The sequence below is a fragment of the Fundulus heteroclitus genome, unplaced genomic scaffold, assembly GCF_011125445.2.
Source record: "Fundulus heteroclitus isolate FHET01 unplaced genomic scaffold, MU-UCD_Fhet_4.1 scaffold_47, whole genome shotgun sequence".
Taxonomy (NCBI): Eukaryota; Metazoa; Chordata; class Actinopteri; order Cyprinodontiformes; family Fundulidae; genus Fundulus; species Fundulus heteroclitus.
Window position 1 is genome coordinate 2,862,635 of NW_023396890.1, and position 21,437 is coordinate 2,884,071.

The 21,437-nt window shown below is 44.5% G+C and overlaps 1 long non-coding RNA gene across 1 annotated transcript; it reads left to right on the forward strand.

Moving 5' to 3' along the window:
- The first annotated feature begins 14,106 nt into the window (after positions 1–14,106).
- On the forward strand, positions 14,107–20,897 carry LOC105929384. The gene is made up of 4 exons (XR_004929550.1): positions 14,107–14,368; positions 17,722–17,817; positions 17,978–18,040; positions 20,190–20,897. It is a non-coding gene; the product is annotated as an uncharacterized LOC105929384 (long non-coding RNA).
- Positions 20,898–21,437: the final 540 nt, after the last annotated feature.

The following is a 21,437-nucleotide window of genomic DNA, read 5'->3' on the forward strand; positions in this document are numbered from 1 at the left end:
TGCCGGTCTGCATGACCCTTCCTGGATCAGATGGTAATTGTTCTTCTGGATCACCAGGCACATTCTCAGTAGAGGGATTGCTGCAAAGTTATCCGCATGATGCCATAAACCTGTAGCTGCAGTTTCATTCACCTGATGCCTCACAGAGAAAACGTCTTACCAGCCTGAATAATGTTAATTATTGGATCACAGAGGCTGGAGCTGCAGCTCGCAGCAGAAAACTCACAGACAGCAAGAACTTCACAGATATGGCACGCATAAACCAATGGACAGATGGTTCCCGCATTGTTTCATGTATGAGAGTCCAGTATTGAAGCTGTAGCATTCCTCTGGCTTGTTAGATTAAATATGTTAAAGTGCAGTTTCTGTCAATTTATTACTAAAGTAGTCTATGATGAAGAATAGCACTTTTACAGGGAAAGAATCTGAGTGACAGGACAGCAACAGTGTACAGTTAAATGCCCAGTTCTTATTTTTAACAAACCTGGCTGATGAACTTGGCCCGCAGTGTTTTATTACTAGCTTTGAATTAATATTAATGTATTTTAATCTTTCTGAATTGATTGCATTGTATATTTTTCTAAATATAAACTGAATCTTGTAAAGTGCCTTGTGAGAAAATTTGCTGTCGGTACCATAAAAATAGACTAAGTTAAATTCAAGGAAGAAATTCATTGTATGAACCGTAGCTCGGGTCTTTTCCAGCTACCAATGTCCAGTCCACAGTCACACTTACACTTCCTCCAACCTGAAGTTCTCCCTTCAGGAAACAAAAGGATTCTTCAGAACCAGAACAGAGTGATGGAGGGAGCAGTGCTGATTTTGATTGAATTTATTTAAGTGACATTTATAGTTGATCAGAAAAGAAATCCTTTGTCTTCCGCTAGGATTCAGGACCACCAAGAACTCCTGAGTAAGATCTGATCTCAGCAGTAGGCATCCAGGAAGTTCTCCGTACATGGAACGGAGGTCAGACTGAGAGGAATGCAGCAAAATCAAAGGGAATAAAATCTGCTGTGGATAATCAGGAAGATTTTAGGATGGATCTCCAGGAAAGGACCTGTAGCGCATCAAAGAAACACTGTGAATAAGAGATGAAACGAGGAGAGGAGGCTTGTTATCAGATGTCCCTTAACGAGGTGTCGTGATCAGAAACGCACGGTTATCTGCCGTTACCTTAGAAACGGCGCTATGGAAACAGCTCAGCAGAACTCATGGTCCTGTTGTTGAAGAAGGAACAGCTGGACTACCAGACAGCTAATAATCCACAGAACAACTGGATCTGGCCTGGTGTTCAGTTTATTTTAAACTCCTGGTGTTCTGGTCTTATCTGCCTTACCTCATTCAGGTGCCTCCCTCTCAGCTTCCTGCCCCTAATTTGGTCAAAGGATGTGCTGCAGCCTGGTCTGGATGCAGGATGCACTTTCATCAGAGAAAGTCCTGCAAAACGATCATAGATGTGTCCCAGTCTTCTCTGAGGGAAAGAAGAAGCTATGGCCTTGTTGGTTACAGGACACCATGGACCTTTGTTCTTAAGGGACCAGGGCGTGTTTTGGTTGGTGGAGGCCTCGTGCTCAGAGGAGGAGCTGTGGCCTTATCGGCTTAAAAGAAACTATCTCTGAATATGAATGTAATGTAATATAATGTAATGTCAGATAATGGACTTGTGTCTGTACTTGTCCTGTTAGATCTCAGTGCTGCATTTGATACAGTTGATCACAATATTCTCCTACAAAGACTTGAACATACTGTAGGGATTAAGGGGAAAGCATTAGGCTGGTTTAAATCTTATCTGTCGGACAGATTCCAGTTTGTTCATGTTAATAATAAATCTTCCTCAAACTCTAGGGTCACCTGTGGAGTACCACAGGGTTCAGTCCTTGGACCAATTCTATTTACTATATATATGCTTCCGATAGGCAAAATTATCAGACAGCATGGGATTAATTTCCACTGTTATGCTGATGATACTCAGCTATATTTATCCATAAATCCTGATGAATCCAATCAATTACTTCGACTGCAGTCATGTCTTGATGACATCAAAAGCTGGATGACTTTAAATTTCCTGCATTTAAATTCTGACAAGACAGAAGTTGTAATCTTTGGGCCACAGTCCTCAAAAAATAAACTTCTTAACCAATCACTTAATCTGGATAACCCTAACCCTAACCCTAACCCTAACCGGGGTATCTACCTTGAGGCAGATACCCCGTCTACTTTTAAGACTAATCTTAAAACTTTCCTTTGTGACAAAGCTTCTAGTCAGAGTGGCTCATGTTACCCTGAGCTACCTCTATAGTTATGCTGCTATAGGCTTAGGCTGCTGGAGGACATCAGGGTCTATTTCTCTCTCTCTGCTGATTTCTACTGTTCTCCAGTTTTGCATTGTATTACATTGAAATGACTGTCGTCATTTCAGCTTTTAACTTTCTGTTCTCTCTCTTTTATCTTCATAGTAGGTACACCTGGTCTGGAGTTCTGTTAACTGTGACATCATCCAGAGAAGACGGCTCACCTGCTACTACCATCTAATGTAGAACAGATTACTAGATCAATGTGTGCTTCTGTGCTTTTTTGTCTCTCTTGTTGTGTCTCTGCTCTGTCTTCTGTAACCCCAGTCGGTCGAGGCAGATGACCGTTCATACTGAGCCCGGTTCTGCCGGAGGTTTTCCTTCCCGTTAATAGGGAGTTTTTCTTCCCACTGTCGCTTCATGCTTGCTCAGTATGAGGGATTGCAGCAAAGCCATGTACAATGCAGACGACTCTCCATGTGGCTCTACGGTTCCCCAGGAGTGAATGCTGCTTGTCGGGACTTTGATGCAATCAACTGGTTTCCTTATATAGGAAATCTTTGACCAATCTGTATAATCTGATTTATTCTGACTTTGTAAAGTGCCTTGAGATGACATGTTTCATGAATTGGCGCTATATAAATAAAATTGAATTGAATTGAATTGAATGTTTGTTTCAGTAACCTCTGACACCTCTGAAGATGCGGTTCTAGAACAGCAGCTGGGTCAGTTCTCCATATGGCTTGTCCATCTAAAGCAGGTAAATAAAACTGAGTGGGTCTTCTGGACGGGTTATTTTTTGTGGGAACGTTTCGTCTCCTCTCCAAGACACTTCTTCAGTCTGAGAAGTTTTTGATTTTTTTTTTCTACCTGGGTTATCGAGTTGCATCAGGACATTCTGAGCTGGTCTTGTTAAGTATAAGTCAGTCATCACTGCAGGAGAGACGCCACACTGGAACTGTACCGGTTTGGGTCGCTGCTACTGGTGCAGAAACAGAAATTCTCTTTCACTGATACTAGCACACCAGAGCTTAAGTCTCATTGACCCTTGATATAATCTGGACTCTGTTCTCATCTGGTTCTGTTTTCTGACCTGGTTCTGTTGCTCAGGCCTTGTTGATGTTTGCAGTCACTTGTTAGTTTTCTGCTGCTGAGAAAACATCTGAAATCTTTCATCCTGCAGCAGCTTCCTCTCTCTCTCTGTGTTCTTCTACAAAAACATTTTGGCTAATTTTACCAGTGAAAAACAAATTCTCACTTTTTTCTGGGCTGGGGGTCAGATTCAACGCCGCGGTGCCAGTTAGGTTTGGGTCAGGATCCAGGATGAAAGGAAGTCAGGACACGGACCTCACTTTGTGCACTAAACATGTGTGTGTGTGTGTGTGTGTGTGTGTGTGTGTGTGTGTGTGTGTGTGTGTGTGGTTGGTTCTGATCCACAGACGAGACATGTCTGTGTGTCCAGGTCCAGGACCTGCTCCAGGCCTAGTTTCTGGTCCACCTTGAAAACACATCAAACAGGTTCTGGAGAACCCTGCATGGTCCTGGAGGAGTGGGGAGTCGAGGGACCGGGATCAGTTTGATCCAAAGGAGAAGAACAAAGAGGAGCGAGCTGCAGGAGGCTGGAACTGATCCAGTGTCAGTTTATCAGAGGAGACAAGGAGGAGCGCTGGGACCTGCTGCTGGAACGGAGACGCACATAAACCCAACAGCTGGTGCTGGAGACGAGTTCACCCACAGACTGAAGGTTCTTAATGTTCTCAGTATTCATCTCAACTATTTACATACTGGTCTCTGAGGTTCTGACGTATTTTCAACGTCATGTTCTTCAAGTTCAGCAGGCGTGTGCGTGGCGGTCTCCTGGTACCGTCAACTAGACCCAGTCATGGAGGACAGGAGGTTCATGTTCCTTCTGAACAATGCAGATTCAGAGCGGTTCTGGAAATAATATTAATATTCCTCAGATTCTGATCCATTTGTCCTGTGGTTCTTTTGACATTCTAGCGAGTATCTGGTAAGGCTGTGGACAGATTCTGCTGAGGTTCTGTTCTGATTTAGCCGTAATAACCCTTCAGAACCTACCTGTGTGGCAGCAGTAAAGCTGCTATTCCTATGCAGTGCCACAGCCCCACCTGCAGGCTGCAGGGAGAACTGACAGAATCAGAACACAGCTCTGACCCAGAGTATGTGTTTGCACATTCTCTGGGTATGACCGGAACAGAACCTGCAAACAGACAAACTGACCAATAGTCCTGTGAAGACAGGACCAGATACAGGAGAGATTTCTCTCTGCAGCTGGATCAGAACCACCAAAGGGTTCAGACTGCAAACCGGTTGAGTCTGGGCTCAGCAGATTATGGTTCTGATTATGGCTAGAACAGGTATGTGGTATACAGGTGGTAGGTGGGGACTACAGACAATGCCCCCCCCCCCCCCCCCCACACACACACACACACACACACACAGTGTCTGAAACCTGCTGTCCTCACAACACAAGGAAAACTCTTCAGACTCTGCTCCCATTAATTGGTTCCTGCGGCAAACGTTCAGATGAAATTCTGACTTTACCAACCTGTCATCGATCCCTGGATGAGTGACGGCTGTGTGTGTGTGTGTGTGTGTGTGTGTGTGTGTGTGTGTGTGTGTGTGTGTGTGTGTGTGCTTGCAGCAGAGTGGGAACAATTTCATATTTTACCACCAAAGTGAGGACTTCTTTTTAGGTCCTCACTTTTTCTCATGAAATTGAGCATTTCATGAGGTCAGATGTAACAGTGATGCCATCAGATGGTCAAAGAGGTAAAAACATTAATTTGCTGCTGGAGGTCTGCTGGTTTCAGTTCTGGTTCTGATGCAGCAAATGTTTCTAAGTTAGAACCAACACCCAGTTTAGCTGCTGCAGCACCTGCAAGACAAAGAACACCATTACTGTTCCTGATCTGTTTGCAGAAATGCAACAAACTCTGTTCAATGATGTCAGCAGCTTTCAACAGACACAGATCTGCTGGACATCTGCTGGACATCTGATCAGCATCTCATGGACATCTGATCAGTACCTCATGAACATCTGATCAGCATCTCATGGACATCTGCTGGACATCTAATCAGTACCTCATGGACATCTGATCAGCATCTCATGGACATCTGCTGGACATCTGATCAGTATCTCATGGACATCTGATCAGTACCTCATGGACATCTGATCAGTACCTCATGAACATCTGCTGGACATCTAATCAGTACCTCATGGACATCTGATCAGTACCTCATGGACATCTGATCAGTACCTCATGAACATCTGCTGGACATCTAATCAGTACCTCATGGACATCTAATCAGTACCTCATGGACATCTGATCAGTACCTCATGAACATCTGCTGGACATCTAATCAGTACCTCATGGACATCTGATCAGCATCTCATGGACATCTGCTGGACATCTAATCAGTACCTCATGGACATCTGATCAGCATCTCATGGACATCTGCTGGACATCTAATCAGTACCTCATGGACATCTGATCAGTACCTCATGAACATCTGCTGGACATCTAATCAGTACCTCATGGACATCTGATCAGCATCTCATGGACATCTGCTGGACATCTAATCAGTACCTCATGGACATCTAATCAGTACCTCATGGACATCTGCTGGACATCTAATCAGTACCTCATGGACATCTGATCAGTACCTCATGGACATCTGATCAGTACCTCATGGACATCTAATCAGTACCTCATGGACATCTGCTGGACATCTAATCAGTACCTCATGGACATCTAATCAGTACCTCATGGACATCTGCTGGACATCTAATCAGTACCTCATGGACATCTGATCAGCATCTCATGGACATCTGCTGGACATCTAATCAGTACCTCATGGACATCTGATCAGTACCTCATGGACATCTGCTGGACATCTAATCAGTACCTCATGGACATCTGATCAGTACCTCATGGACATCTGATCAGTACCTCATGGACATCTGATCAGTACCTCATGGACATCTGATCAGTACCTCATGGACATCTAATCAGTACCTCATGGACATCTGCTGGACATCTAATCAGTACCTCATGGACATCTGCTGGACATCTAATCAGTACCTCATGGACATCTAATCAGTATCTCATGGACATCTGCTGGACATCTAATCAGTACCTCATGGACATCTAATCAGTATCTCATGGACATCTGCTGGACATCTAATCAGTACCTCGTGGACATCTGATCAGTACCTCATGGACATCTGATCAGTACCTCATGGACATCTGATCAGTACCTCATGGACATCTAATCAGTACCTCATGGACATCTGCTGGACATCTAATCAGTACCTCATGGACATCTGATCAGTACCTCATGGACATCTGCTGGACATCTAATCAGTACCTCATGGACATCTGATCAGTACCTCATGGACATCTCATCAGTACCTCATGGACATCTAATCAGTACCTCATGGACATCTGCTGGACATCTAATCAGTATCTCATGGACATCTGCTGGACATCTAATCAGTACCTCATGGACATCTGCTGGACATCTAATCAGTATCTCATGGACATCTAATCAGTACCTCATGGACATCTAATCAGTACCTCATGGACATCTGCTGGACATCTAATCAGTACCTCATGGACATCTGATCAGTACCTCATGGACATCTGATCAGTACCTCATGGACATCTGATCAGTACCTCATGGACATCTAATCAGTACCTCATGGACATCTGCTGGACATCTAATCAGTACCTCATGGACATCTGATCAGTACCTCATGGACATCTGCTGGACATCTAATCAGTACCTCATGGACATCTGATCAGTACCTCATGGACATCTGATCAGTACCTCATGGACATCTAATCAGTACCTCATGGACATCTGCTGGACATCTAATCAGTATCTCATGGACATCTGCTGGACATCTAATCAGTACCTCATGGACATCTGCTGGACATCTAATCAGTATCTCATGGACATCTGATCAGTACCTCATGGACATCTAATCAGTATCTCATGGACATCTGCTGGATGTTTCCTCCTCCAGGTTTCGTGCTTCTTCCACGGTTAATCCTGTTCTCTATGGTGAACCCAGTGGTTTGAGGGAGACCTGGAAGACAAAATAAAGCTGTTTTCATTCGTCTGAGTTTATATTTAAAGAACCTTCTGCTCAGGGGTGAAGAAGAACTAGAGAGCCTCTCTGAGACCCGGTCCAGATTGATAAAATGTGATCAGAACCTGACAGAAATGGTCCATGATGGGCCTGGTTCTGGTTTACAGTTTCTGCAGCAGAGGCTGTTTGTTCAGGAGGAGACGTTACAAAGGGAGGTAGAGGAGGACGGCGTTCTGGGACATTTTCCGCTCAGAATCCTTCAACATGAAGATGATGAGAAACAAGTTGGACCGGTGGCGGGGCTGCAGCGCTGGGGGGCCTCAGGGACCGGAGCCAAACATAAAACAGCATTTAGCACTCCACTGACCTTCATCCTCCTCCTTCTTCTCTGCTTGTTCTTTCGCTCCGTTTGTTCAAACAACTTCTACTCGTTTAGCTGCGTCTCAGGAGACACTCTGCATCTGTCCAACCGTCTCTCACTCCGTTTGTCCTCATCCATCCTGACCCACCTGTCCGTCCCTCCATCAGTCCTCTACAGTCTCTGAATCTGACCGTCCCTTTATCCCCCACCTGTCAAGCCTCCCGTCACCTTAAATCACTGCCAACAAAGGAGGACTCCTCGGTTTCATGGGTTCTGTTCACTGATCCGATCACAGCTCAGTAGAACTTGCAGAACAAAAAGGAGGTTCCCCACAGAGCTGATCCTCAACTGCGTCTCAACTGATTCTTCTGAAAATCTCTGAAGGTCCCCTCCTGCTGCAGGGTGGGGGGGGGGGGGGGGCGTTTGTCTCCGTGCAGCAGCAGAACCACAGAACATCACCGCCTCGCTGACTTAGTGAAAAGGGAACATGGAGCTGAAAACATTGCCTGCAGGGGCTTTGACCTGCAGAAGGGATGTTGACCTGCTACAACGCTGTCCCTCAGCATGCCAGGAGTGGTTTTCATTTCTCCTCAGTGTGTTAACATTTGAAACTGTTTTATCCTGGAGAATGTTCCAGTCTGATGTGGTTCTGGTGTGAGTATCAGCGTTCCTCCTCCTGCAGCAGATTTGTTCATTTTGTGTTTTAGCCTTTAAACTCCATCAGGCTTTTATTTTGCTCTAAATTCTGATGCCTATTTACTTATTGTCCCTTAATTTAATCAGTGAAATCTAAGTTTGAACACATTATAAGCATCAAAGGTCACTAAACGTATAGTTTATCAACCTTTTTATCATTTTATCATCATGATTAATGCAGTTTCTGTAGTTACAGTAGAGACAGAAGAGCGACCAGTAAATGACTCTGCTGCCCTCTGCTGCTCAGTCCATGGAGCTGCAGCATCAGCCAGACCTCATAACAGCTCCAGCTTTATTATGTCTTTTTATTTGGTCATGCAGAAAACATAGAGCTCATTCCATCCTATAATAAATTAACTTTTCAATAATATTCCCATTCTGAATGAAATAAAAACACATTTAAAGATGTTCAAAAGCAGCAAATCAAAAGTTGAGAAATTACTGATTAACTAAAAGCCTTTTAAAAATACAAAATCCTAAGAACTAATTGATCAGTTATTGTAACCATAGAGAGAAACAAAGGGTTGTACCAGTCAAGCTAAGCACTGAACTGCTTCTTGAGGACCAAAGGGTAACTTTGTTATTGGGCAGCCCTGCCTTGCAGCAAGGATGGTCCACAGGTCCACCAACAGGAGTAGTGACTGTTTCTGAGGATTCAGATTGTGACTAAAGCTGCTATAAATGCAACCAGACCGTCCCTCAGCAGGTTGGAACCGCTTGTATTGAGCTTAGTCGCTCCCATGCAGCGTTGTGTACTGAGATCCATCCTGAGATTCAATTCAGTTTTATTTATATAGCTCCAATCCACATCACATCATCTCAAGTCTCTTTCTAAAGTCAGCTTCCATCAGATCCTCCAGGTTGGTGAGAAAGTTTCCTCTCTAAGGAAACCCAGCAGGTTGCATCAAGTCTCTCCAAGCAGCATTCACTCCTCCTGAAAGAGCGTAGAGCCACAGTGGACAGTCGTCTGCATTGTTGATGGCTTTGCAGCAATCCCTCATACTGAGCATGCATGAAGCGACAGTGGAGAGGAAAACTCCCCTTTAACAGGGAGGAGAACCTCCAGCAGAACCAGAACCAGGCTCAGTGTGAACGCTCATCTGCCTCCACCCACTGGAGCTTAGAGAAGACAGAGCAGAGACACAGAAAGCACAGAAGCTCACATTGACCCAGGAGTACTTTCTATGTTAGAGAAGACAGAGCAGAGACACAGAAAGCACAGAAGCTCACATTGACCCAGGAGTACTTTCTATGTTAGAGAAGACAGAGCAGAGACACAGAAAGCTCAGAAGCTCACATTGACCCAGGAGTACTTTCTATGTTAGAGAAGACAGAGCAGAGACACAGAAAGCTCAGAAGCTCACATTGACCCAGGAGTACTTTCTATGTTAGAAAAGACAGAGCAGAGACACAGAAAACACAGAAGCTCACATTGACCCAGGAGTACTTTCTATGTTAGAGAAGACAGAGCAGAGACACAGAAAGCACAGAAGCTCACATTGACCCAGGAGTACTTTCTATGTTAGAGAAGACAGAGCAGAGACACAGAAAGCTCAGAAGCTCACATTGACCCAGGAGTACTTTCTATGGTAGAGAAGACAGAGCAGAGACACAGAAAGCACAGAAGCTCACATTGACCCAGGAGTACTTTCTATGTTAGAGAAGACAGAGCAGAGACACAGAAAGCACAGAAGCTCACATTGACCCAGGAGTACTTTCTATGTTAGAGAAGACAGAGCAGAGACACAGAAAGCTCAGAAGCTCACATTGACCCAGGAGTACTTTCTATGTTAGAGAAGACAGAGCAGAGACACAGAAAGCACAGAAGCTCACATTGACCCAGGAGTACTTTCTATGTTAGAGAAGACAGAGCAGAGACACAGAAAGCACAGAAGCTCACATTGACCCAGGAGTACTTTCTATGTTAGAGAAGACAGAGCAGAGACACAGAAAGCTCAGAAGCTCACATTGACCCAGGAGTACTTTCTATGTTAGAGAAGACAGAGCAGAGACACAGAAAGCACAGAAGCTCACATTGACCCAGGAGTACGTTCTATGTTAGAGAAGACAGAGCACAGACACAGAAAGCTCAGAAGCTCACATTGACCCAGGAGTACTTTCTATGTTAGAGAAAACAGGGCAGAGACACAACACGAGAGACAAAAAAGATGCATCCATCCATCTATCCATTTGTGTTGCTGTTTCCAGATCAGTTTCCAGTTTATTTTTAAGAGGTTCTTGTTTCTAATACAGTTTTGGAGCAATTACTGTGACCTGTTATCAACTTTTCCAGTAGGTTCTGGGTTATTTTCAACCAGAACTTTAAGTTGGAGACCTTGGACTGTGATCCAGAGGAGCTTGGATCCTGATTTCACATTACCTGCCAGACAGTTATTGATACTGAGGCATATTTTAAAGCCAGATGAATTCAATCTGAATCTGAGCCCTGGCTGAATGATCCCACACCGTGCTGCCAGACCTGAGTCTCATAGAGCTGAGCACAAATGGAAAAGGGACAAACTGGAGGTTTCCTTTCAGACACTGAGGGCAGCAGGGAGACATACCTCTGGCCTGCTGTTTGAATCCTTAGATTCTGTGGTAAAGCCAGACTCCTCGCCTTCAGTCCACACCTGCTGCTTGTGAAAACTTTCTGCATCTGTTGGTAGAAAGGGTCGCTCCTGCAGGGTTCTGATCCCATTCCCTGACTGAGACCCGTCTGTCTCCTCCTGTCGTCCTGCTGTTCGTCCCCGCTCACAGTCTCTCCTGAGAGGAAACTGTCTCCCAAAGTTAGAGCTCCTGCCAGACTTTCTGAGGAGCCGATGCCTGCAGGACGCTCCTCCCTGCAGCCTATCTTTGGATCACGATCTATTTATGCTCTGAGCAGGTGTGCAAGCCACCTCAACACATAGTGAGAGAAGAACTGGGTCAACGGAGGAGGTAGAAGTGTTCAACCTGCCTTTTTATTTACTACATAAATTAGAATCTCAGAAACTCTACATATGATTTGAACCCTAACCCATAAAGTCATGGAGCAGGCAGCAACATCTCAAATATTAAAAGATTCAATGTTTATCAAACTATCAGGATTAGAAGCTTTTCTCTATTTTGGACATGTTTCATTAACAAAACTAGAAGAACTATGGGAGTCCATCATTCCTGAATCTTTATGTGAGATAAACTGGTTAAAGAAATATACCAAATTATTTCCACTTTGTGTGTTGGATAAATGGAAACGAATGGTTTACATGGGATTTTTAATTAAAATTAAAATGGCTTCAGTCATTTTTCTGAAGTCAGCATCAAGTTCATCGTCCTTAAATCACCAAATATGATCAAACCGTCATCAGTAAGCTCTCAGATCTGGAAACTCATCTGCAAACATAGTAAAGTAGATAATTCTGAATGAAATTGGGTTTTGAATCAAACCTTCAGGGAGGAAAGGATTTGGGGTGTTATTCTCAATAAACTGGTCATTTGCTGACATGGAGGTATAAACCCAGCTGCTGAGAATAAAACCTGTCGCTGCAAACGGTTCTGTTCTTTCAAGGTGTTCTGGTGCTGAAACACCTGCATGAAACTTCCAGATGTTTAATCAGCTCTCCAGTATTGGATCTAACGGGAATAACTGCCCTTTATTATGTAAAGTTATAACCTATGAAAAACTAAATAATACAGTAATAATTTAATTTGTAAAAAACAAAAAACGCTAATACTCTTTGCCTCAACATTTAAGGCCATAATTCTGCTTGTTTTTATTTTATTTCCTGCACAATCTAAAGAAATAGAAACATTTTGAATTAATGAAAGTGATGTAAGTATATGTACTATATTAAGATAATGTGTTCATTTCCTAACCAAGAAAGTATATTTTTGAGTTTAATTCTTGGCCAGCTTCTGCATCCCGCGAGAGTTTTTCTTAACTTTAATTGGCCCGCTTTACTGTGACGTCACAGCATTTGAAATAGAAGCAGTTGTGGAAAAAGTTACTTACGCCTCTCGATGTCACACGTCAAGCTAAGATAAACATTACTTCCGGTCCAGTTAGATAAACTTCAGAGTAAAAGCACCGAGTTGCCAGATGAAAAGCTGTGCGTGTATTCTTTTTAAAATGTAACTATTTTTTGACAAATGTACAGTAGTACAAAGTACATTCAAGTACATATGAGGTCTGTTATAACAACTAAATAAGGAAAAATAAAACTAAACCGTATAGTATAGTGGGGCGCATCATGGTCTGGCTGGACTGGACTCATAACACTGACACCCTGTATAAGAAGGGCCAGAGCCGCCTCCACCTCCTGAGGAGGCTGAGGTCCTTTGGAGTGAGCAGGCCTCTGCTAAAGACCTTCTATGACTCTGTGGTGGCCTCAGCCCTCCTCTACGCTGTCGTCTGCTGGGCTCCTGGCAGCGCAGAGCGGGACAGAAAGAGGCTGAATAAGCTGGTGAGGAAGGCCACTTCTGTCCTGGGCTGCCCTCTGGACTCTGTGGAGGAAGTAGCTGAGAGGAGGGTGTTGTCCAAGTTCACATCCATCATGGACAACACCTTCCACCCCCTGCACCAGACTGTAGAGGAGCTGAGCAGCTCCTTTAGTGCCAGACTTAGACATCCTGTCTGTAAAAAGGAGCGCTACTGCAGGTCATTCATTCCTGCTGCTATCAGATTATACAATGCTGCACTATAACTGTAACCACAATAGTAATAACTAATGTGCAATAATCTATTTAATACACTGGGCTATAACCCGTGCAATAATCCTGAAAGAGGTGACTTCTACGTGGGGGAGTGTTGGCCTAGTGGTTAGAGCAGCGCACTTGCATACAGAGAAGGATGCAAGTACCCGGTTCAATCTCCAGTGACGGCACTCTGGGTCCCTGAGCAAGACCATTAACCCCCGATTGCTCCCCGGGCGCCACACATGGCAGCCCACTGTTCCCCAAGGGGATGGGTTAAATGCAGAGCTGAATTTCTCCATTGTGAGATCGATAAAGTAACTATTATTATTATTCTGCTGCTATTACCACGTGTATATATGTCAATACACATGTATGTACATATATGCATATCAGAGTGAATGTACATATGACACCATCTGCCTACTTCGATTTCGCCTGTTTTTTATTCTTATCTATTTGTTTTTTATTTTTTCTCATTTTCATTTTATTTTTGATCCACTGTATATATTTATATACGCTGTATATAACTGATGCACCTTTTTTTGGCACCTTCTTCTTACTATTGAGCTGATGTGACAAGTACATTTCTCCAATGTGAGATCAATAAAGCCTATCTTATCTTATTAAAGGGTGTGATTATAAGATGAAGGAACAACGTTTTTTTTCTAGATTGTTTTTCCAAGGACAACTGGAGGATCATTTTAATTAAAAGGAACAGACATTTTAAAAGGGAAGATATTTTTCAACAGAGATGTTTTATTGTGATACTTTATCTAGTTTTACACTATATTCTAAATTGCATTTAGATTTTTCTCATGAATTTCGTTCTCTGAAGAGTTTAATGTATCCCTCATTGACACCCACCTGTCTGCTCTGACGCTAACAGCAGTTAAATGTCCTGGATCTCTGCAGAACTGCTTTCCTGCTGCTTTTATTGTGAAGGGGAACGTCCCTTCCACACAGGAAGTGGTTGCTGCGGTTAGCTTCACGTTAACCGGTCAGCAGAAGGTCGGAGAGCAGCAGCTGCAGCGTGTTTGGAGCTGGTCACCTGTCTCTACCTGATAACCGGGCAGGTAACTGCAGGTTTAACCGGAAGCTGCTCTGTCGGCCGCACAGGTACTTCCGTCCAGGCCGGAAACAGGTTGGAGCTAATAGGCTAACGTTAGCATGCAGGGAGCTAACCTGCTGAAGAGGAAGGGGGCGGAGCCTTGGAGCTGCCAGCAGGTAGGACGCACCTGGAGGAACAGACTGTGTAGTTAGTTGCGTGTAGCTGGTCGCTGGTTAACTAGGTAACTAGTTGTCCCTCCTCGTGGCTCCTTGCTGACTCTGACATGTTGTCTCTAACTCACCCATCACTCATGATGCTGTAGTTTCTGCTGGGTTCCTCTGCAGGAGGACCTTCACTGGTCCCACAGGCGGTTCTGAAGACGCCTGACCCAAACACGCTATAAAAAGTCCTGAGAGGATCCGGGTCAGAACCGGTCCTTTCTCACCAGCAGAGGATGTTCTCAGCACACAGCAGATATGAACAAGTGCAACAAATGTTTAAATCTGACAGAACACATTTTGAGGGAGATGTTGAAGACATTCAGCCATGGACACGATGGACCCAGATGGAGAGGATTTCTCTCCTTCCCTTCCACAAAGAACATTTATTTTGCTTGTTTAGTTGTGCTGCCAACTTCTGGATAGCAATAATGTTCCAACAATAAGATAATAACCAAAATGATTAGAAATGACAGCGAACCAAGCGTCTGGGTGCAGCTGGATTGTCTCGCTCTGCAGAAGCTTCAGGGGCCACACAGTCTGGCTGGTAGGGGCCTCTTGTGTTCACGCAGGTAATCTTTGGCTACATCCACACAGAGCTGCTGAATCAGCGCAGAGATGAACTTAACCTGTAATTCAGAGTCTAAAGGAGGCGGCGCCTGGTGTGGTCTGGGTTACCAGAACCAGGATAAGAAAGCCTGAAAAAAACTTACTAAATGCTAAGCTTATAAATTGATAACCTCAAAATTCATAGATGGAAAAGCTCACTATTCAATTTCAGATTTATTTTTACACTGCTAAAAGTAAGTAAAGATTTTCTTTAAACGAGTGTATTTGTCCTTGACTTGAGAAGTTAAATAAGATGATCTGCCAGTGGAATAAGATTTCTGTACTTAAAACAGGAACAACTCATCTCCATCATCTTATTTCAAGTGAATATATCTAATTTTCTTATTTTAGGGGTAAAAATACTCATTCCATTAGTCGATAATGTTGTTTATCTGCTCAAATCAGGGACAAATACACTAATTTCAAGAAAATGTTACTTATTTTTAGATCTGTCAAGTGTATGGTTTTTCAACTTCCAAAGGAAGGTGGAAACAGGATGGAAGAGTCAGATCCACCAGCACACTGTCTACGTGCTGCAGAGGAATAGGCACAGCCTGGGGAAATGTCTTATTTCTGGACCAGAACCTTTAGAACAGGAGGTTACGGGTTCTAGACTAAATTATAAATAACAATTATTTTACTGTTCCCACTTTTACGTCATATTCACCCTCCATTCCACTAGGTGGCAGTAATGTACCAAAGCATTGCTTCCCATCTTGTAACTAGTCTCTGGCATAGATATAATATAAGAGTAGACCCCGCATTGACTGTCACGGCGCAGGAATTACGGCCGCCATCTTGGGGCGGTCGACCTGCTACCCTAACCTGCTGATTCAAGCTGAACACACTGATACCTCAGCACTGTACGGCGTATTTTTGTTTAAATTGACGGACTATTGACGTCAGGGCTGGAGGGATAACTTTTTACAAGTAAGATTAAAAGATATTGTTTATTTTAGAATGTGATTTTTCTAATATTAGATGGAGAGATACAGGTCTACATGTCCAAGTTTTTGTGACGCTTAGTCTCTCCAAAATTGCATCTACTCCGTGAGGGCATCAGAGCCATAGACATTGGTGAATAATTTATATATATATATATATATATATATATATATATATATAATATAAATATATAGTGTGCGAGTGGCTGTGTTTTGCAGCATACATAAATTCTGTCACAATATTCAATTACTTTTAACCACACTAAGAACATTTAAATGCACTGAACCATTTGTTATAATAGCTATAGCTTTAAAGTTTTCAGAAAACAACGTGAATATTAGTTCAATAATCAGCGAGTATAGTTGACTAAAATTGATTCTGCACCTGGTTAACACATTACACTGAGCGGAGTTTTCGACCGCCCCAAGATGGCGCCCCTAAATCTCGTCAGCGCCTATAGGCGAGAGCGGTCGATGCGGGGTCTACTCTTTATATATCTCTAAGGTCTCTGGTCTTAGCGGTGCTTAGGAGCTATAAGGAATCCCACAATCCTTTGCGTGACATGTTGTATCAGCACAGCCCCCTCACAGAAACAGAAATGTCCAGAGAGCAGATATCGTCTGTTTGTAGATCAGAAGGCTGTAGGCCTGGATCTGACTCCGTCCTCCATGTTTCCGTCTCTTAATGACGTCAGAGTTAAAGGCTGCCTGGAATCAGCTCAGCAGCTGAAGGAAAGGGCAAGGAGCTGAGAGCTAGGAGCTGAGAGCTAGGAGCTGAGAGCTAGGAGCTAGGAGCTGAGAGCTAGGAGCTGAGAGCTAGGAGCTGAGAGCTAGGAGCTGAGAGCTAGGAGCTGAGAGCTAGGAACAGGAACAGGAGCTATAATTAGAACATTTGGACACAGCCCAGAGTCCTGCTGATGACACGATTATTTGACTCAGCTGTGCTGAAGCAGAGACACATAAAAGGTGCAGAGATAGAACCTGGACCTGCCATCCAGGTTCTGTGTTGTGGTTGGTTCCGGATGTGAAACGGTCTTTATTAATAGGATCCCAGAGACGTGGGTCTAAACAGAACTGTTCTGGCATTAAGGTCGCTGATGCTCACCTTAAAGCCTGGTTCTGATCCGGAAGCATAAAGCCTTTTGATGGGGAGTGGATGCAGAGGGAGCAGAGACATAGAGACGGGTCAGAACCGCTGCTGAACAGTTCTGCATGGAGTAGCTTCCTGACCAGACTGGACCCCAGTTGATAATGATGTGAAGAAATCACTGTAACGATGTCTCTGTGGAGATGATGTCACTGATTATGATGATGTCACTGATTATGATGATGTCACTGATTATGATGATGTCTCTGTGGTGATGATGTCACTCATTATGATGATGTCACTGATTATGATGATGTCACTGTCGTGATGTCACTGTGGAGATGATGTCACTGATTATGATGATGTCACTGTGATGATGATGTCACTGATTATGATGATGTCACTGTGGTGATGATGTCACTGTGGAGATGATGTCACTGATTATGATGATGTCACTGTGGTGATGATGTCACTGTGGAGATGATGTCACTGATTATGATGATGTCACTGTGGTGATGATGTCACTGTGGTAATGATGTCACTGATTATGATGATGTCACTGTGGAGATGATGTCACTGATTATGATGATGTCACTGTGATGATGATGTCACTGTGGTGATGATGTCACTGATTATGATGATGTCACTGTGGTGATGACTCTTGATTTCAGAAGCGGGTGTGTTTGGAGGCGGAGCTCCAGATAGCAGAGTATCCAATGGAAATGTCCCATGATGTGCCTGTGACCAGTCAGCAGCCGGCGCCGCAGGTCAGTGCAGGTTGTCAAGGCAACAGATCAGTTTAAGTAACGTCAGCATTTGGATCTGTCACCATGGTAACAAGCTCCTGAGCTGAATGATGGACATGCCTGTTTCATCTGGCCACCATGTGGTGCTGCTCTTTCCACACCTGTGCTTCTATCTGCGCAGGTTGGTTCGACCCGGCCTGGTCCTCCTCAGCTCTGCTGCCCCCGCTGTCTCGGAGGAGAACCGGTAAGTGTCAGTGAATGTTCTACCTCAGTCTGTCACTCATGTTAGGGTGATCAACAGGGTCTCTTCTAGGATCTTTTAAACCGTGGAGGAGGCTGTGGGGCTGCTGCCATGACAACAGCCTCTCTCCTCAGCAAGGAAAGTCGCTATTGGCTGTCCTAAAGGTTTATAGAAGTCGATGCATCCCCAAAGGAAGAACCTGTTCACTCCTCTGCATTGCTATGGTGATGGACGGTGAGGGAGGAGAAAAAACATCACTGCAGAAAGTTACATTGTTAACTGGTCACAGCTGCAGCTCGTGAGAAAGTGGGCGTGGGTCACTGAGCGCACAGCAGCAGCGAGGGAGAGTTTTGTCAGCTCTGTTACGCAGTGGAATTACTTCACCAGGAGTCAGGGGGCAGAGACATGCTGTATCTTGTTTAAAAGGCTGGACTCTAGTTTTTAATGATAGCAACCTTGGGGGAATGAAGTTAAGCATGTTTGTGCAGCGCAGGTGTCTGAGAGAGTAAGTAATGTTTGATAGACAGTTAAACAGATTTTTTGTGTGTTTAAAATGCCGTAAAACCAAAAATATTTGTGAACCAAATGAGGGGCTTGTTTTTTAAACATTAAAGCTTCCTCCTTAACGCCATTGACCGTTTCTGACCTACCTTTAAAGCTGATAAAATAGGCGTGGCTCTGCTAGAACTGAGATCGGGCCAGATGGGTTAAAAAGTTAAAGGTGACTTATTTCTGTGCGGAGAGGTTCAGTTTAAAGTGTCAACCAATCAGATTAGGAGCATTTCCTGTTACTGTGATTTCATCATGTTGATCAGCAGTCTTCTGCTGATCAACATGGTGGACTGATGGCTCTCTCACTAACTTTGTTTACATGCACAAAATTTCACGATCAGATTAAAACGGACGGACGGATTGAAATGTATTCGGATTAAATAATCGAATTGTGCTGTTTACACAATTGGGCAAACATTCAATTAATCCAATCATAATGTGCATTTTTATGCAGCTGGCTTTATTCAGAATAGAACCACTCTGACATGCGCAGTTATCACATTTCCTTAAAAAAAATCTCATTCTTTCGGTCACGACACAAAGCTCGTGACCATAGATGAGGGTAGGAACGTAGATCGACTGGTAAATCGAGAGCTTCGCCTTAACCAACACAGCCCCACAACATCCAGAGCCTTAAGGTACTCAGGGCGAATCTCATCCACCCCCGGGGCCTTGCCACCGAGGAGCTTTTTAACAACCTCGGCAACCTCAGCACCATAGATGGGAGAACCCGACCCAGAGTCCTCAGGCTCTGCTTCCTCAATGGAAGACGTGTTGGTGGGATTAAGGAGGTCTTCGAAGTATTCCACCCACCGACGCACGACGTCCCGAGTCGAGGTCAGCAGCACACCACCCCCACTGTAAACAGTGTTGGTACTGCACTGCTTCCCCCTCCTGAGACGCCGGATAGTGGACCAGAATCGCTTCGAAGCCGTACGGAAGTCTTTCTCCATGGCCTCTCCGAACTCTTCCCACGCCCGAGTTTTTGCCTCGGCGACCAGCCGAGCCGCCTGCCGCTTCGACTGCCGGTACACATCAGCTGCTTCCGGAGTCCCACAGGCCAAAAAAGCCCGGTAGGACTCCTTCTTCAGCTTGACTTCCCTCACCGCTGGTGTCCACCAGCGGGTTCGAGGGTTGCCGCCGCGACATGCACCGACAACCTTGCGGCCACAGCTCCGTCTAGCCGCCTCAGCAATAGAGGCGTGGAACATGGTCCATTCAGACTCAATGTCCCCCGCCTCCCTCGGGACGTGTTCAAAGCTCTCCTGGAGGTGGGAGTTAAAGCTCCGCCTCACAGGGGACTCCGCCAGACGTTCCCAGCAAACCCTCACAGTACGTTTGGGCCTGCCAGGTCTGACCGGCTTCCTCCCCCGCCATCGGAGCCGACTCACCACCAGGTAGTGGTCGGTGGAGAGCTCCGCCCCTCTCTTCACCCGAGTGTCCAAGATATGCAGCCGCAGATCAGATGAAACGACAACAAAGTCGATCATTGAACTGCAGCCTAGGGTGTCCTAGTCAATTATCAGTTAATTGTTAGTCAATAGGATCAATAAAGTTTAGATTAACTTATTAACCGATAACTTTCATTCTCTAACTCCAGGGTCACATCCGCCACATCCTGGGTCAGTGAATGCAGGAGCAGGAGGGGAAGCAGGAGGAGGTGTCCAGAAACCGTCCAAATACATGTCAGCCCTTCCACTGGAAGGGCCAATCAGATGCCTTTCCGTCTCTTTCCCAGGAAGTTTGTAGCAGCTGACTCAGAACACCTGGAGACATTTTTTCTGAGTGTCAGCTCAGTCTGAAAGCAATAACATTGCATCATCATGGAGGCGGCCAGTTAGCCTCATGAGATCTCTGACGGTGTGTTCAAGAACACTGATTAAACGTGTGTCCCTGAACACACCACAAGTCTGTCTCTGGGCTCTGATCACATCTACATCAGCTGATCAATAATCAATGACTCAGATTTGTCCTTTGATCTCCTGGTGAGGTGTTCACTGCCCATCTTTTCACTCAGTAAAGGGCTATTACACAGTTTACAATCAGGGCATTTTCCCTATCAGAATTCTTCTTCTGTGGTATTAAGGAACTAATGTCTGAGGCGTTAAAAGCAGAAACCTAAATGAAAATTATACAATGTCTTCCTGTTCATATATTCTATTTTTGCAAAAATTTTGTATATTTTTAATTGAAATCTGACTAAATGTAATTCAGCTTCCTGCTGACATCATTTTGTGCTCCAGGCTGACCAATCAGAGGGCAGCATTTGTGCTGTTGACTGATTTTGAAATAAATTTTTTAAAAACGGTTCTGGTGTCTGTGTGATTTTCACTGGTAAAGAACGCCTGTTTAATATAACCGCCCATGCATAGGATCTCTGTGCCGTTCAGAGCAGTCTGTGATGTCATCAGCCTCGCTCCGCCCACTGAGAGAGACTTCAATTAAACGCAGGTAATTCATATAACGTCTATCATGTCAAGGCACTTCACAGAACAAACTAAACCCTAAAGGTTTATTCACAGAGCGCGAATGTGACAGATTTATATGACATCCCTATGCACAGGTGCCACAATGGAGCAACGTGATGCCACATGGAACCACAGAGGCAATTCTAGCGACGCAAAAGGGGCAATTTTGGCGATTAAAGTGCTGCCAGAGTGACAAGAAACCATGCGGAGTGTCAGGTGCTGGAGTGGAAAAAGCTTAACTTTTGTGTCTAGTCGCGCCGCGACAACCAATCAGGAACTGAATGGGACTGTGACGTGACGCGAAGGACTGCAGCGGAGACGAAGCTGTTTTCATTTAAGATGGAAGACAAGCTGATAGTTTTATGACTCAATTATTACCA